The sequence below is a fragment of the Mus caroli genome, unplaced genomic scaffold (genome assembly GCF_978045245.1).
Source record: "Mus caroli unplaced genomic scaffold, Mus_caroli_1 scaffold_18, whole genome shotgun sequence".
Lineage (NCBI taxonomy): Eukaryota > Metazoa > Chordata > Mammalia > Rodentia > Muridae > Mus > Mus caroli.
In genome coordinates this window covers 57,641,645-57,657,672 of record NW_028227273.1, presented here as the reverse complement: position 1 = coordinate 57,657,672, position 16,028 = coordinate 57,641,645, and the positions used below count along the sequence as shown (strand labels likewise).

Here is a 16,028-nt window from a genome sequence, read left to right as displayed (position 1 = left end):
AGGCAAACTAACAGCCTGGTACCTAGAATTAGTTTCCAAGTTACCTCCCAACAAACCCTAGGCTAACCCCCAAGAAAAGCTGTGACTCCAGGTTACTGCCCCCCCCCCCAAGACCTTCATCTCCAGGTTACAAGGCCATCACCTGTCTAATGACCATCAATACAGAGGAAAGCAGAAGTTAAGTTTATGATATGACTCCCAGCAACAGCCAATTATGTCAAATACCGCAGTAGCTCTCCAATGAGATGCTTGCACACTCACCCCCACCCCACTTGATGCTTATGATAAAGCCTTGCCCTGATAGATATTCAGGTTCCTCCTCACCAAAACTGTCCTGCATGAGGGTGGTACTCTGCAGGGCCTGAGCTAGCTCAAATAATAAGGCCCTACTGTGATTACATCAGATCAACTGCTGTCTGGTTTTGGGGGATCAATGACATTTCCCTGGCACTATACCTGGAAGATCCCGTTTTTGCCCTGAGAGCTAGGGTGTCATGGTCTGTGTTAGTTACTGTGGTCCTCTGAATAAGATGGCCCCATATTCTTGGTCATTTGAATACTTAGTCCCCAGGTGGTGCTGTTTGGGGAAGCTTAGGGGGTGTGGCCTTGCTGGAGGAAGTATGTCACTAGGGGCATGGTTGGAGGTGTGAGCTCTCAGCTGTTCCTGCTGCCATGCCTGGTGTTTGCTGTTGTGATGTTGATGGACTCTTAACTCTTTGGGACCCTAATCCCCAGATAAACTTTCTAGAAGTTTCCTTGGACTTGATGTTTTATCACAGCAACAGGAAAGTAACCAATACAGTTCCCTTTTCCATCACTGCGGCTTAATATCTGACAAGACACAGCTTAGGGAGAAGGGGCTTATCCTGGCTAAATCTGTCAAAGTGGCGGCAGGCCCTTTCTTCCTGCTCCAGCCTAGGGGCCACCTCAGTAAAATGTCCTACAAGAGCTGTCCAAAATGGAGGCTCCTGTCAAAAGGGCAGCTGCACTACATCTCCTTGGCCTGCAGGTCTCACAGGAGCTGTCCAGTGTGGCTACACCTTTTCCCCTTCAGACTGCAGCCTTGGTGAAACACCACAGGAGCTGTCCACAGTGGCAACAACTCTCCTGTCCCCTCCTATCCCCAGCAGCCCCACAGAAATGCCACCTTAGCAAAAGTCAGCTGCATCTGGGAAGGACTTCCCACTCTAACCCATGGGCCTGATATCAGAGGAAAGGGGGTGAAAAAAGAAAAAACCCTAGCAATCCTTGAGCAGAAAAATCCCATGACAGTGACATGGTTCAGCCTGCCAAGGGTGGATGGGAGGAGCTAGAATTCTTTTATAAGCAAGTTGGACCTTTGATAGACCCCCACCCTGCACTTCTTGGTTTGTAGGAACAGCAGAGAAGCATCTGGCAGGACACAGGTAAAACAGAAATCTAGGAAGGAGAGCTAAGGAGCCCTCTTGGTATTGAAGGAGCTCAAGAGAAAGGTAGACTAGCTCAGGAGAATGACACAGGTAGAAAGAGGTTTCTAAAGAGCTGGCAGTTTAGTTGTAGATTTAGGCTTGTAAATATGTGTATCATATATAGTTAGAAAATAATCTTTCCTTTCTGAGCTGGCAAGTTTTACCTAAGCAAATGCCTCCCTTGTCTTTTTATAAAAAGAATTCTTTATGTATATAAGTACACTGTAGCTGTCTTCAGACACACGAGAAGAGGGATCTAACCATTATAGATGGTTGTGAACCAGTGTGGTTCATGGGAATTGAACACAGGACCTCTAGAAGAGCAGTCCATGCTCTTAACCGCTCAGCCATGTCTCCAGTCCTTGCCTCCTGTGTCTTTAGTACTATAAATATTAGAGGATTTAAATGGTTACAGGCCTATGAACAGGAATTCCCCCCACCCCCCGCAATACAGAGCTATGCACAATGCAGAGCAACAACAGACCTATGAGCAGACTTTAAGATAGACTATGCTGGGGCTGGTGAAATGGCTCAGTGGGTAAGAGCACCCGACTGCTCTTCCGAAGGTCCAGAGTTCAATCCCAGTAACCACATGGTGGCTCACAACCATCCACAACGAGATCTGGCGCCCTCTTCTGGAGTGTCTGAAGACAGCTACAGTGTACTTATATATAATAAATAAATAAATCTTTAAAAAAAAAAAGAAAAGAAAAAAAGATAGACTATGCTGAATACTGCACCCTGCATGCCCAAGTCAGGGATGAAAGTCCCAGTTCCACAGGATGAAAGTCCCTCCAGCTGGGGGTGGAGATTAAGAGACTTCAGGGAGTTAACTCCAGAACACAAGGTGCTTAGATAAGATAGTCCAGGTTCAGGAAGCTGTACCCATTGACAGGAGAGAGAAGCAACATTGCTATGTTGTTATCTCAGCTGTGGATGTGCTCCTGAGAGATGAGCAGTCAGACCACACCAGACACCTGAGAACCCTGGGACAGACACTGGAAAGAAAGAGGCAGAAATCACAACAGGAGCATGGCTACAGGGAGTGCCAACGGCACTTTCATGACTGCATCATTAGAAGCTAAAACAAATGGGTGGGAGGAAATGTAGTGTGACTTATCTTGTGCACTGGACACGTTAAAGTTTCTCCAGTTGAATCTAGACTCTCCAGCCCTGAGGGCTCATAATCCTGGGGACAGGACAAGGCTCTGGTCTTCCCTGTGTCCTTGTGACCACAGACTCTCAGCATGTGCCTCGTAGTGAGGGAGAGAGCAGAGGCCAAAGGTGACACAATCAATATAAAATATCAATTAGTCCCACAGTCCCATCCTCTCCCAACAGATACACACAGCATAGTGACACAGATTCTGGAAGATTCCTCATCTGCCATTTATTTCTTAAAACAAACAAACAAATAAACAAACAAAAAACCTCCAAGTATTCTCAATTCATCAATGCAACAAGCAATAAACCCTCAGGTCAGGATGTTAATAATCAAGGTCACATTCAGATTCTTATAATCAGTGTGTGAGGAGCTGCAGCTCAGGGCAGCATGGAGCAGGAGCGCTCTGGGGGCTGTCCCTGTCTAGGGTAAAACAAAACAAATGTATATGCATATGTACATGTATGTATTCATATCACAGTACAACTCAGGTTGCCAGAAGATTTCTCTGGAGGAGCTATTCCCAGAGCTCCTAACATCTCCAGCTTCACTTTAATGGCCTCAGGACAATCCTGTCCCCTACACTAACTTGGATCGGAGCGTAGTCTCTTACTTTTCCACCTGTGAGAAGAAAAGCTGTGAGAGTTCAAGGAAGATCTTGACACGAGGAAGTTCCCAGAACTGACAGTAGACCCAGTTGGAGACAGTAGCAATGGGAGTGTGGCCGTGTTTCCCATTAATGAGCAGAGCACACTGCTAAAGGAGGCTGAGAGAAAACTCAGACCCTGCCCTTTCCTACCTGTGTTTCTCCTCCTCTTCATCACAAAAGCCACCACAGCTCCAATGATAATCACAGCTCCAAGAACAACCAGAACAGCTATGATTACCATGTGGGAGTCTGTGGGTGGAGGAGGATCTGGGAAGGACAGGTACAGGAAATGAAGGTGAGGGTTATGACCCCAGCTCTCAGCCCTAACCAGCTCAGGGTCTTCAGAAGGCTCCAGCTTTCCTGACCCCAGTTCAGCACCCACACCCTCCTTACCCCATCTCAGGGTGAGGGGCTCAGACAGCCCCTCATGTTCCACATGGCATGTGTACTTCTGCTCCTTCCCAAGAGGCACCACCACAGATGCCCACTTCTGGAAGGTTCCATCGCCAGCAGGCCTGGTCTCCACAAACTCCATGTCCTGGGTCAGGTCCTCCCCATTCAACTGCCAGGTCAGGGTGATGTCAGCAGGGTAGAAGCCCAGGGCCCAGCACCTCAGGGTGACATCACCATGAGATCTGGGGTGATGGGTCACATGTACCTTTGGGGGATCTGTGTGGAAGATTTAAGAAATCCCACAATTAACATGACAAACTGAAATCTACACAAGACTCAGTTAAATCAGTAATTACACTGAACTATGTGTCTGTATGAACACTTCAACTGTCATGGCACTAGTGACCTGCAGGCACAGAACACAGAACTGCACATTTTCCTGGAGGACTCAGAAGCTAAGAGGGAATCCACATGAGCCAGTGGGTCAAACATGGCTATCCTTATGTGATGTTCAATAGCATGACAGAGGTAGTCAAAGAATGGAAGAGGGAATGGAAAATAGGAATTTTTTTTTTTTGCACCACCACCACAAATTTGAGTTCTAAGGGGTAGTGAGCTGATAATATTTTTGAAAAAAGCAATCACCAAATTACAACTATACTATTTACCATTTTCACAAACTTTCATTGCCAATAACAATGTAAAACAGAAAATATTACAATACTGATTGCTTGAATTACTAGAAAATATTTTCTGATTATTAATGATGTAAAGCTATGGTGACATAATGTAAGACTTAATGTAGCCCAACATTCTAAAAATTAAACTACTATTGCTTTTTGTGGATACCAATGAACAGATTTGAGGTCCTATAGCATTTGTCACTGTGCATGCTGTGGTATAGAGTGAACTTTGTTCTTTACATTTCTTGAGTGATTAACAGTATAAGGAAAAGATGAGGATGCACACATGTATGCACGCAGGTAGTTATGTCAGGATGAGGAGGTGGTGCTAAGATTCATAAAATGTGCATGTGGATAGCTAGATTACTGGGGATACAAAAAATTAAATAGCTATGTTGCATACATGCATCCACAGTTCAAGGTTTTCTCATATCCTTCATTCTGCACTTGGTATGTGCACTATAAGAGTAAAAATCAGACCAAGAAAAATAACTTAGTTGTGGTCAAATGATTAGGTGGTAGCTATAATAAACTTCACAGATTTAGGAAAAGTGGCTTTGAGGATGCCATGTGTGGACCTGGTGTTCATCACAATGTTTAAACCTCAGAACACTTCATGAAAGATTATGTGCTTGTTCTCCCATGCATGATAGGAAGCAGAAGGTTGGTATTCTCCCAAAAACCACACAGTAACCTAACTGACTCACACTCTGGCACCTTAGTATAGAATAATTGCCTAATCACTACCTAAATAAACTCCTCACTCATGGTAATTACACCTACAGAGGGGTTCCTTATAAGCCTGCTCTATTGCTGAATTATTTGTTTTGACAGAGGTTTCTCATATGACCCAGGGTGGCCTCTAACTTGCTATGCAGTTAAGGATGATCCTGAACGTGTGACCCTGATTCTTAAGCCTCCTAAAAAGAGGATTACAGGTATGTGCCACTGTGTCCTAAAGACTATTTTTTTATATAGTTTTTATTAGGTATTTTCCTCATTTACATTTCCAATGCTATCCCAAAAGTCCCCCATACCCTCCCCCCACTCCCCTACCCACCCACTCTCGGAAAATAAGTAATTTAATATGTGTTTGAGTTCATATCAAAATCAGAAATTAGAGCCATATGCTACTGAAAGGGTGCCACCACTGAGATGCAACCACTGTGGTCTCTTGTTCACCAACATTAACTGTCAGTCCAAGTGAATAGCCATCGCAAAGTGTGTAGCAGAAACGTGGTGAACCTCTGACACTCAGCCAGAGAAAATGACTCCCGGCCCTTGACTCTAGAGAACAAGGTACAGGTGTGTTACACAGGATCTAGTACTCACTGGAACACAGTGGGCTCACAGGATGTGTGGATCTTCCCTCTCACTCAGCCCTGGAATTTAGAAGACCCTGTCTCTCAGAGAGTCCAAGTCCTGATTCACTGGGGGGAGCACTGTAACTTGTGGGACAGAGGGAGAGCAGGAGGCTTCTGGATGTTTAGTTCTGACAGGAAACAGTCTAAGTTCGCAGGAATCTCTCCTTTAAAGAGAACCCTGATTTAACTTGTCTAATTATCCAGGTTAGCAATCTACTGTGGCATCTGTGGAGACTGATACAAATGATAATACAAGGGCAGGGAGAAACAGGATCACTCCAGTGCAGACAAACCTGACTAGAAGCAAAATAATTCAAAAAAAAAAAAAAAAAAAAAAAAAGAAAAGAAAAGGAAAGGAAAAAAGAAAGTACAAAATAAGAAAAAGACAAGAGAGAGAAAAAAAGAAAAAGAAATTCCACACTTTATATTCCTCCAGAGCACCCTGTAAGGCCTCATGTGTCCATTCACCACTGTAGGAATAGAGAGAATTCGGTTGTGGAAGGGATCTGGGAGAATGTATTCTTTGGAAAGTTCTAGAAACTGGAGGAACAAGCCTAGTGTAGGGGAGTCCCTGTCTCCAATCAGGTAGAGGAGACTTCCTGAGGTGTAAGGGCTGACACACTCAGCAGGACAGGAGTCAGTGTCCACACACAGTGGGTGTGGGCAGAGACTCTGGCCTGGGAGAGGCCATGGCTGACAGAGACTACAGGGAAACTGAAGGGAGCAGCTGTTGTTACCTCAGGGAAATTCTCTCCTTCCCTCCTGAGACAGCCTGGGCACTGTCCAGGGAGAAGGCTGAGCCCTGGGAGAGTCAGTGCAGTCCCTGTGATGAGGGATCAGGAGACCCAGGGTCACTCTCTCCCCTCTGCGACAGGGGCATCACCCCAGCTGAGGGTTTCTTCTTCCCCAGGACTGAGCCCCAGCCCGAGGGCAGAGGGAGGAGCTGCCCGCGGCCCCTGCACCTGTGCGCAGCAGCGTCGCATTCCCGCGCTCCAGGTATCTGCGGAGCGACTGCACGCACTCGCCCTCCAGGTAGGCCCTGTGTCTCTCTGCAGCACCAGCCTGCTCCCACTTGCGTCGGGTGATCAGCGCCGCCGTGTCCGCTGCTGTCCACGTTGTCAGATCTTCATTCAGGGCGATGTAATCGCTGCCGTCGTAGGCGAACTGCAGATACCCGCGGAGGAGGCGCCGGTCCGACCCCACCTCACAGCCAGACAACCACTGGAAGGTGTGAGAGCCTGCGGGAGCCCGCGGTCAGCCCCGCCCTTCCGCCCCGCCCCGCCCTCCCGCAGACCCCTCAAACTGAAAAGGAAACAAGTTTCTGGGCGGTTCTGCTTCTGAGCTTCGGACTTGGGACCTATGAAGTCTCCAGCCCTGGTGTGGGGACGAGGAGGAGTCGTAACCTCCGACCGGGGGTTCACTCACCGCCCGCGCTCTGGTTGTAGTAGCTCAGCGCTTTCCTCAGGCTCCTTCGGAACCACTGCTCATTGCCCTTGGCGATCTGTGTCTCCCGCTCCCAATACTCAGCCCCCTCCTGCTCCATCCACGACACTCGAGGCTCGTATTGAAAGACTCCAAAACTCCCAAAGGGAGGTACTTACTCAAGCCTCGGGTCAGCCACGCACCCAAGAAGACACTGAGACCGGTACTTAAGATGTATAGGGAGTAAGATTTAATTCAGCAACAACAAGAAAGCAGACAAAACAAACAAAAAGCACATATATACCAGATATCTGGGGCCGGACCTCATGCAGCAGGTGCAGAGGAGATCCGGCGATTAGCCCAAATTTTCACAGGCTTTTATAGGAAGGAGGGAAGGGGGGGGAGCAGGGCAGGGAAAATACAGTTTTTACGTCACTAAGTGATTCAAACAAGGGTTTTTCCAAAGTGCTTTTGCAACCGCGTCCCACACTTTGGTCATGTACTTGATTCATTGGAACTGAGGTTTTTACTCATACCCTTATCTCAAAATGTCCCTGGCACAGTCCTTAGTTGGGAGGGGTAGGACTGGGTTCGTTCCAGGAAACCCTTATCTCAGAAATGTCCGTCCCCGGAACAGTTTTCATTTGAGAGGGGGTCTGACTCTGGTGTGAGAGTTCAGAATGTACTCTGGGGTGAGAAGTTCTGGTGGGTTCCGGGAACAATCTCCAGATGGGAGGGGTAGGAGGGCTCTGAGTTGGAGAGTTCAGTAATTTAACTCTTTCATTCCCCCCTTCTTTTAGTAAATAATTCTAATCTTAGAATTTCAGATACTGCATAATGCACCAAATGAAAGACTCTATTTTAACATGGGAACAAAAACAGAACAAGAAGCATTAGTAAACAGAACTAGGCAGGGGCCCTTTTAGCGAGGCTTGAGGGTCTGGGCATGATGTAGGTGCACGTAGATCAGATCTCTGGCTGGAACTGGTGAGATGTCCTTGGGATACCCAGCTCGTTCACTGTCTCAGCTGTTGGGATCCCTGGAGCAATGTCGTCCGCGTACTCAGTCCAATTTTTCCCAGTTGTGACCAGACCACCTGCAAGCCTTTTAACTTAGCATACAGAGCATTATTATAACAACATAGGTTTAAACACATCATTTGAGACTATGATGGGCATAGGAGTCTCATAAAGGATAAAACTGAATCAAGAGGAAGTATTTCTAGTACGTTTAAGTAGGGCATAGGGAAGGAACACCAAGTCCATGCCAGTCTCCACGATTAATTTTGTCAAGGTCTGTCTTAGAGTTTTAAACTAATTTTTTTATCTGTCCTGAGCTCTGAGGTCTATACACACAATGTAATTTTTATTTGACCTCTAAATACTTGGCCACACCCTGACTTACCTGGGCAACAAAGCAGGGCTATTATCTGACACTATTGCTTTTGGCACTCTGAACCTTGGAAAAATTTTCTTACCTTCAATCATGAGGCTACTGCTGTCCGTGTACCAGCTCAAACTCTCAGGCCAAGGCTGATCTGATCTTTACTTGCCGAGGTAAGTAGCCCCCTCTGTTGGTAGATGGCCCCATGGATATGAGCTGCTTTTCATCAACTACTGCTGCTCCTGTGACAAAGCTGCTGCCATCTGTGTACCAGGCAGGCACACCTGGCCAAGGCTGATCAGTCAGATCTCTCCTTGTTCCAGTTTCCTCAGCCAGGACATCAGCACATTGATGTACAGGAGTGGAGTCATCCACCAAGGGGCAGCAAACTCTGGTAGTGGGTATAGTCACATGCTGACCCAGAGCAAGCTTGTCAGCGTCTTTAACAAGCAGGGCTGCCTTTATGCTGTCAAAGGCTTTTTGGTGTTCCTCAGTCCAGGTGAATGGGACTTTTTCTCTCTGCAAAAGCCCGCCATCCCCAGAAACTCACGTACTTGGCGCGGGGTGGTGGGGGTTGGGATCAGCATCACAGTCTTTTTTTTCTGGCCTCGGTGAGCCACCGCTTTTCGTCGTCTCGGCACCTCGGTCTCTGCCTTTAGCCAACCGCAGGGCTTGGGTTAGTGCCAGGAGTTCATGTTTTCCAGAGCATTAGTCAGCCATCGGTCAGGGGGCTGAACCACACTTTTAGGGCATGTGCCAAGTTTTGTCTCAGAGTCAGTTTATCTGCGTCCTTGACAAGCAGATTATGGCAGCAATAGCTTTCAGGCAAGAAAATCACCCGCTGGCAACAGGGTGTAACTTCTTGGATAGGTAAGCCACTGGCCTTTTTCAAAGTCCCAATTTCTGAGTAAGAACCTCTTTGGCAATACTTTTGTTCTCAGTCACATCTAGGAGTCCCGAAGTTAGGGACAACATTAGGGCAGTCTCAATAGCATCTAAGGCCATCCAAGGTTGTTCTTTTTATTTTTTATACGAAGGGCTGTTTATCTTTTTAATTCAGCAAAACCTGGAATCCACAGTTTGCAAAGGCCTGCAGTGTCCAGGAACCTTTTAAACTTGCTTTGCATTGGTTAGTGGAGGAATATGAAACACAGTCTCTTTTTAGCTGCTTTTAACAGGTAGACCACCGGTCTCTTTTAAGGACTCAGCTTCTGTGTTAGCACCCCTTCTGCTTTTTCTTTACTTTCAGCCACAAGCAGGTGAAGGGTTTGGTCATGAGGGGGGGCTCCTCTTTTTTTTTTGTTAGGACAGTCTCTCACTCAGTGCTCTTTTTCTTTAACAGATAACAGTAAACACTTTGATCTTCAGCCAAAAGCTTTCTTTTTTTCTGTTGCCAGGTACTAAGTTTTCTAGCTTCCCTGACTTTTGTGACCAGCAGTTCATTTCTCTTATCTTTTTTAGAAAATTTTCTGGCTCCTTATTTCTTACAGATCATCTCTAAGTGCTAGTATTATTAGCAAGTGTCACTTTGCTAGGTTCTAGTCTTTGTCATTTTTCTTTCTTTACTCCTGTTTCTTAACTGCAATGGAGATCTCATCTAATGTCTCTCTCTATATATATCTATCTTTTTTGTTCCTCTTTTTTGTCTTTGCTTACTTTGAATGTTATCTAATTATTACATCTATATTCTGTCACTTAACTTTTTTCATAGTTCGACTACCCTGGTTTATTTTTCTGTCTTACAGCACATTCCTGATTCTGACTCTGGTCTCTGTACTTGCCAGCCTCATTTTACTGGTTCCTCTTTTAAATATTTCTCATTTAGAGTATCTTTCTCATTTCAGACCTAATTTTCTTTATCTCTATTTTTACCTCTTTTCACTGTTAACCTATCTCTTCTGAGTCTGCTGAAGCTTTGCTCTCAGCTCTTTTTTGCAGACCTCTATCCTTTTCTTAACCAGATCGTTGGGGCACTTTTTAGTCCCACAGAGACGAGACCTTTATCAGAGCCTGGCAGTTAGACCCGCAGGTGTTCCTTACCTTGGATATCTCCCTCACAGACTCACTGTCAGCAGCTCAGGGCAGAGCCTGAGAAGAGAAAACACATGGGGCAGAGAAGGGAGGGCAGCTCTATTTGGCTGCACCAGACCACTGATATCCCAAAATGAACACAATTTTTTCTGTTTACAAGAGACAGGATACAGGGGGCAGGGGAATGAGCCTTTCTCCCACCCAGGAGGCAGGCAAAGGCTGAAAACAAACCCTTTGATGCGGAGAGCCCAGCGCCCGAGTCTCCGCTGCGCACCGGAATGCAGCGTAAACTTCTGGGAGTGGCAAACAAACGCTGGCAGGGAGGGGGAAGGCGGCAGAGTCAGCTATTTAACCATTTAACTACCTGATAGATTCCTGGTGCTCCCTGCACTGTCTTTGGGGAGGGAGCACGCAGCCAGGCCGGCACAAGGGAGTGCGGGTAGACTCTGGGGTGGGGACCAAAAGAGGGACGCTGTAGTCGGCCCCTCCCCAGCTGTGGCAGGCTTCACGGCCACTCCGGGACTGGCAGGCGGGGGCCGGCAGGCCGCTGCACTCACTATCAGCATTTCACAACTCGGGGCACAGACAGCCTCTGCTTCTGCCGTGCCTGCAGAAGCCAGAACCTCAGCGCCACTGCTGCTATCAAAGCCCTACCCGCGCTGCCAAAGCCGGAAATTCTTAGCCCAGCTCTGCATTTCAGAGCTCTTTTGAGCAGTCTGGGACTCACCAGCACTGAGTTTTTTTCCCTTTCTTTTTTTAAAACTGTTGCTGACAAATTCTGTCCTGACGTCAGTCCAAGTCTACAGTCGACAAAGGGTTAACACACACACACACACACACACACAGTCTTGTCATGTGGCCACAAACAAGCACACTCGTCCACGCCTGGACTTACACAACCAGCCAAACACTATTTTCTGACGGGGTCGGATTTCACATTGACTCTTTTTCCTGATAGGGGTGGGATTCCACATTCACTCCCGCTCTGGCAGAGAGAACTCTCTCTCTCTCCTTCACTCTGCCAGGCAACAGCCAGGTCTTTTTGACTGTTCTGTACCCTGGGCACTCCTTCCAGGGTCTCCCTTGGAACATCTTTTTGGGGTGCGGACCGTGAGGCCATAGACAGTCGTCCTCTCACAGCCACTGCCAGAATAAACCCACAATCTCAGAATACACAAGTGCAGCAGTTCCACACCTACACACCCAGCAGATTGTCCCATTTCTAGATTAATAGCAGACACGACAAAAGCAGACACAAGACTTGAGACACTACAGGCAACTTACAGAATCAGATGGCCTCTCCAAGGCCGACAGATTGAGACCATCCCGGTCTCCAGTGGGGTCCACCAAGCGTCCTTGGTCCTCCCCTATCTCACCTGGGACGTCTCCCAGGGGCAGATCGGACGGTGAGCACCTGGGGCACGTCTGCCCCTTACTCACTTCGCATTCCCTCCCGGAGTGCGATCTCTGGTGCTCCTACTGAGCACAGAGCGTCACGCAAAACCAGAACAGCGATCGCACCAGATACAGATTCAGATGGCCTCTCCCAGGCCCACAGTAAACAGAACACAGACACTAGACCAAAGCAGAACAGTAAATCTTACTTCTGAGCGGGTCCAGGACTTCTGGGTAAACGCGCTGATTCCCGGCCAATGCACCAAATGAAAGACTCCAAAACTCCCAAAGGGAGGTACTTACTCAAGCCTCGGGTCAGCCACGCACCCAAGAAGACACTGAGACCGGTACTTAAGATGTATAGGGAGTAAGATTTAATTCAGCAACAACAAGAAAGCAGACAAAACAAACAAAAAGCACATATATACCAGATATCTGGGGCCGGACCTCATGCAGCAGGTGCAGAGGAGATCCGGCGATTAGCCCAAATTTTCACAGGCTTTTATAGGAAGGAGGGAAGGGGGGGGAGCAGGGCAGGGAAAATACAGTTTTTACGTCACTAAGTGATTCAAACAAGGGTTTTTCCAAAGTGCTTTTGCAACCGCGTCCCACACTTTGGTCATGTACTTGATTCATTGGAACTGAGGTTTTTACTCATACCCTTATCTCAAAATGTCCCTGGCACAGTCCTTAGTTGGGAGGGGTAGGACTGGGTTCGTTCCAGGAAACCCTTATCTCAGAAATGTCCGTCCCCGGAACAGTTTTCATTTGAGAGGGGGTCTGACTCTGGTGTGAGAGTTCAGAATGTACTCTGGGGTGAGAAGTTCTGGTGGGTTCCGGGAACAATCTCCAGATGGGAGGGGTAGGAGGGCTCTGAGTTGGAGAGTTCAGTAATTTAACTCTTTCAGTATCTCGGATTCTCCGCGTCGCTGTCGAAGCGCACGAACTGCGTGTCGTCCACGTAGCCGACAGAGATGAACCGGGGCTCCCCGAGGCCGGGCCGGGACAAGGCAGTGTGGTAATACCGCATCGAGTGTGAGCCTGGGGGCGGCGCGCGGTGAGACCCCGACCTCCTCCCGGGACCCTGGGCGGGTGCGGGGGCCAGGAAGGGAGCAGGGAGCGGGGCTCGGGACGCGGGTGGAGAAGAAACGGAGGGTCTGGTGGGCGACGCGGGCACGCGGCTTCCCCGTGCCGCGCCCGCCCCTTCCCGCAGACTGTTTGGAAAGTTCTGTTTCTCTCCGGACCCTGCACTCACCGGCTCGGGTCTCCTTCAGGGCCAGGGCGGCCGCCAGCAGCTGGAGCAGCGTGCGCGGAGACATCACCCCCGCCTGAGTCCCACAGGCTGCTTGGACTTTATAACCAGTGCCTGCGGAGGAACTGCTTGGTTCCCCAGGATCCTGTCACCCAATGGAGATGAGTCCTGCCAGATAATTCCTGCTACCTCGGGGTTCAGAGAGGGCATCAGATCCCCAGGAGCTATAAAGTGGTGCTGCTCCAGGGTAAGGGAGGGGCAGGAGCTGAGCTGCAGGAGAGGGTGGTGTCTGCAGGGAGCAGAGTGAGGCCCTTGTGCACCTGTGTCTTAGTGAGGGTTTCCATTGCTGTGATAAGACCCATGACCAACAGCAACTTGAGGAAGAGAGGGTTTATTTCAGTTTACACTTCCACATCACAGTCTATCATTGAAGTAGGAACTGAAGCAGAGACCATGAGGACCAGTGCTAATAGCTTTGTAGCTTGCTCAGCCTGCTTTCTTATACAATCCATGATCACCAGCCAAAACCACCTCCTTTGGCTGAGCCCTTCCTTATTGATTATTAATAATAATTTTAAAAATTCCTTATAGTCTTTCCCAAAAGCATCCTGGATGGAGGCATTTTCCCAATTCAGGATCCTCTTTTTATATATGTCTCAGTTGGTGTGGAGTTGACAAAATGCAAAGAGCACAGCCTCCTGGTGCATGGTCACTCAGTGAGAGCTGAGGGAGGAGGATGTGTGAGTTCTTCCCCCTGACTTGAGCCAGGGACCTACCCTGTGGATGGAGGGCCCATGAAAAAACAGTTTGAATGGGAGCACAGTGGGGTCCAACTCCATTCCTATTCCTCTGTCTTTAGGATGCTATTGATATAACCATGGGAGATACTGATAAAGTCAGGGCAAGGGAGGAGATGGGGAGAGAAATAGGGACAGTTTCTTACCTCAGAGCAGGGTAATCTGACTTTGGAGAGACTGAGGAGAGGTAGGTAGGTAGGTAGGTAGGTAGGTAGGTAGGTAGTTGATAGATATACAGACAGACAGATAAACATAGAATTAAAAAGGAACAGGAAGAAGTGCTCTTCTATTCTTTGGACATTTACAATTTCCCTTCTTACTCAGACTTCAGGCAATTTCAGATCCTGCTCCAACAGACACCTGCCCAGCTGGGGAAACATTCAGGGCTGACCCTGTGGGGCTTGTTAGAGTTCTTGCATGGATCAGAGAACCATGGGGTTTTGCAAAGATCACACACCACAGCAGACTTCATGTGAGAGGTTTACAGGGATGGGTAGTGAGGATGGAAGACAAAAAGAGGCAGCTGTGGAGACCTGAGCTGGATAAGGGTACACAACTTGTGACCACAGTAGAAATGTGTCACATTTGGTGGCTGGTGATGATGTGGCTTCTGGCACTGAGAGGCTGAAAGCAGGCTGGTTCTGGAATGTGGATGGTTGTTGGTTGACAGACATCCCTTCCACTTATTTATTATATAAGGTGAGAAAATAGGAAGGGGTGACTGGTGATGCATAAACAGGGTTACTGTGGTCTTTAGACTGCTTCCTGTTGTCTGGGTGTCAACATCTTTGGGGACCCAAGAAAGCTGGGATGCTGGGTAGGCTCAAAAAAAAGCATGTTGTTCCCTCACTGTGCAGGCTCTGCAGGACCATCTGCAGCTGGGAATGCAGACGTGTCTTTTTTTTTTTTTTTTTTTTTAATAAAAAGAAATTGTATTCACTCTTAGAAGCATTCAGAATGTTAACCAAACTGCCACAGTTTTGGGGTTTGTTTGTTTGTTTGTTTTGTTTTGTTTTTGTTTTTTGCAATTACAGAGTGGTATTCAGTTAATAGAACAATTATCTTCATATAAGCTGCATGAGAGACTACTGAAGATGAAACAAACAAACAAACAAACAAACAAACAAAAATAAAACCAAAAGAAAAAACAAAAACAAAAACCAAACTACTGTCCCCATATATAACTAATTTGTGCTGTGCACCAACAAGAACTGAAAGGAAATAAAACTTGAGACCTGTGATTCATGTAATTTATGTCAAATAGCCCAAAGAGTTGTTTGTGAGCTTTGAAACCTGGGGCTGAGAACATAGCAGAACAGGCCAGGACATGCCTGGGCAGGCCCATCGTTACATGTCCTGACTGGCCTGGTGCCTTTCTATCTCCCGCCCTTCTGACAGTCTGTTGATGTTTAAATGGACCAATCATGTGAAACCGTGCCAATTCCTCCCCCAGCCCCACCCCTTTTCTATAAAAGTCCCTAGCTTCCAAGCCTCAGGGTCAAAACCACTGTCTTCTGCGTGAGATTCTTTTCAACCCGGAGCTCCACCATTATGGCTCCAACATGTGGTCGACACCTCTGTCTCCTGTGGGAGATAGATATATGTCAGCCCGGGAGCTCGTCATTAAACTACCTCATGCTTTTACATCAAGATGGTCGTCTGTTCATGATTCTTGGGTACACACCAAACGGAAATTGAGTGTGGGTTTCCCCACTAGGTTCTTTCAGAACCTGCTTTAAATTTCCATGCCAATTTACAACCCCAGACTGTACCAGGCAAGGTTAGTGGCTATTAAAAATACCACCCGAACAGGGCTATCTACAGACACATTCAGTAGTGTGTTAACTATACAAAAAAAGACACTGTACAGTTTAAAAACAAATCCTACACAGCCTTACATTTCAAGTTTTTTTTCTTCAAAAGGAGTGAGATGTGTACAGGAGGCTTAAATGCTTTATAGACAAGAAACAAACTGTGCTAGAAACAACTTATTTGTCATCATCTTCCTCCTCTTCCTCATCCTCTTCATCCTGCTCGTCCTTTTTCTT

General features: G+C 47.4%; 1 pseudogene across 1 annotated transcript; it reads right to left on the bottom strand.

Annotated features, from left to right (window-relative positions):
* Positions 1 to 3,430: 3,430 nt before the first annotated feature.
* LOC110284028 (H-2 class I histocompatibility antigen, L-D alpha chain-like) lies at positions 3,431 to 13,250 on the bottom strand (annotated as a pseudogene). Its single transcript, XR_015045972.1, has 6 exons — positions 13,187 to 13,250; positions 12,832 to 12,972; positions 7,125 to 7,271; positions 6,662 to 6,937; positions 3,653 to 3,928; positions 3,431 to 3,526 (listed from the first exon to the last, which is right to left on the bottom strand). The product of XR_015045972.1 is annotated as an H-2 class I histocompatibility antigen, L-D alpha chain-like (transcript).
* Positions 13,251 to 16,028: the final 2,778 nt, after the last annotated feature.